Raw genomic sequence first — 2,690 nt, 5'->3', positions numbered from 1 at the left:
ATGGTTCAACATTAGAAAATCAATCAATGTAATAAATAATAAATAAATAAAAATAAATAAAAGAATCATATAATCATCTCAATTGATACAGAAAAGATATTTGATAAAGTCCAGCACCCATTCCTGATAATGATTCTCAGCAAAATAGGAATAGAAGGGAAATTCTTCAACATAATAAAGAGCATTTGTACAAAACCAATGGCCAACATTATTCTCAATAGAGACTAAAAGCATTCCCCTTCAGAATGGAAACTAGAGAAGGATGCCCTTTATCATCACTCTTACTCAACATTGTACTAGAAGTCCTAGCTGGAGCAATAAGTCAAGAAAAGGAAATAAAACCATTCAAATTGGTAAGGATGAAGTAAAACTATCCCTATTTGCAAATGATATGATCCTATACATACAGAATCCCAAAGATCCACAAGAAATCTATTGGAACTAATAGAAGGGTTCAGAAAGGGGCAGGACACAAGATCAACATACAAAAATCAGCTGGATTCCTCTACACCAACAAAGAGAACTTTGAAAGGGAAATTAGGAAAACAATACCATTTATAATAACCAAAAAACCAAACGTACTGCTATCGAGTCAGATCTGACTCATAGCGAACCCTCCATGAGTTTCCGAGGTGGTATCACTACGGAAGTAGATTGCCCAACCTTCCTTCCAAGACCATTTACAATAGCCCTCCAAAAGATAAAATATTCAGGAATAAATCTAACTGGGGATATAAAAGAGCTATATTGAGAAAACTATAAAACACTATTTCAAGAAACCAACAGAGATCTACATGAGTGGAAAAACTTGCCATGCTCATGGATAGGAAGACTTAATATTGTGAAACTATGAATATTACCCAAAATGATATATGAATATAATGCAACCCTGATCCAAATTCTAACAGCATTCTTTAACACATGAAGAAACACTCACGAACATTAAGCATTAGAGAGATGCAAATCAAAACTACAATGAGATACCATCTTACCCTGACAATAATGGCACTAATCAAAAGAACAGAAAATAACAGATATTGATGAGGTTGTGGGGAGATTGGAACTCTTATATACTTCTGGTAGGAAAGCAAAATGGTACAACCTCTATGGAAAATGGTGTTATGCTTCCTTAAAAATCTAGAAACAGAAATACCATATGATCCAGCAATCCCACTTCTAGATACATACCCTAAAGAAATAAGAGCAATGACATGAACAGACATATGCACACCCGTGTTCATTGCATCATTATTCACAACAGCAAAGAAATAGAAACAACCTAAGTGTCCATCAATGGATAAACAAACTATAATATATACACACAGTGAAATATTATACAATGATAAAGAATAATAATGAATCTGTGAAACATCTCACGATGTAAATGAATTTGAAGGACACTATGCTAAGTAACCAGGAGCTCTGGTAGCATAGTGGCTAAGGCACTTGACTGCTAACCAGAAGGCTGACGGTTCAAACCCACCAGCCACTCCTTGGAAGGAAGGTTGGACAATCTACTTCCATAGTGATACTGCCTCGGAAACCCAAGGAGGGGTTGCTATGAGTTGGGTCTGACTTGATGGCACATAACAACAACAACAACAATGCTAGCTCTGGTAGCATAGTGCCTAAGGCACTTGACTGCTAACCAGAAGGTCAGCAATTCAAACCTACCAGCTTCTCTGCTCTGGTAGCATAGTGGCTAAGGCACTTGACTGCTAACCAGAAGGCTGGCGGTTCAAACCCACCAGCCACTCCTCGGAAGGAAGGTTGGGCATTCCTATTTCCATAGTGATACTGCCTCGGAAACCCAAGGAGGGGTCGTTATGAGTCGGGGCCGACTCGGTGGCAAACAACAACAACAAGTGAAATAAGTCAACCACAAAAGGACAAATATTGTATGAGGCCACTATTATAAAAACAAAGCAAAATAGAATAATATGTATAAACCTTATATACATAGAAAAAAATTTCTTTGATGGTTACCAGGGATGGTAGTGAAAACTATTAACTAGATAGAAAATGTGTTAATAATGGTGAAAGGAAAGGCAATACACAATATAGAGGAATTCAGCACAACGTGACCAAAGCAAAGGAAGACACTGAGATGATTGCAAGAATAAAGGACAACTATGGTACCACCTTGGAAACCCAAGGAGGGGTCGCTATGAGTCAGGTCTGACTCGATGGCACATAACAACAACAACAATGGTAATTACTATAATTTAGGCAATCCTGTAACAATAGTATTAACAAACAATAATTTATGAATGGATAGATAGGTAGATAGGTTGCTAAAGAGGATTAGGAGGGTGTAAAGGAGCATACCCACCTACACATATCAATTTGACTGTGGGTATTTCTACATACATAATTGTGGGTGCTGCATGTATGTTAATATAGACAATGGAGCACATAAGGGGCATAGTCGTGAAAACTTCTCAAGCAGAACCAAATACCTCATGGGACAAAGTTCCTAGGCTTGAAGGTGAAGGATTATTGTCTTGGGGGGCAGCTGTGTCAATTACCACAACATAGTTTATAATGTTCTATATCCTACATTGGTGAGTAGCATATAGGGACTTAAAAGCTTGTGAGTGGCCATCTGATATGCAAATATTGGTCTTTTCCTGCCTGGAGACAAGAAGAGTGGAGAAAAATGAAGACTCAGAGGAAAAATTAGTATAAAG

The sequence above is a fragment of the Orycteropus afer genome, unplaced genomic scaffold, assembly GCF_000298275.1.
Source record: "Orycteropus afer afer isolate SDZICR_OR568_19922 unplaced genomic scaffold, OryAfe1.0 scaffold00014, whole genome shotgun sequence".
In the NCBI taxonomy this organism is placed as follows: Eukaryota; Metazoa; Chordata; class Mammalia; order Tubulidentata; family Orycteropodidae; genus Orycteropus; species Orycteropus afer.
The sequence above is the reverse complement of the archived record's forward strand: the minus strand, read 5'-3'. Positions refer to the sequence as shown.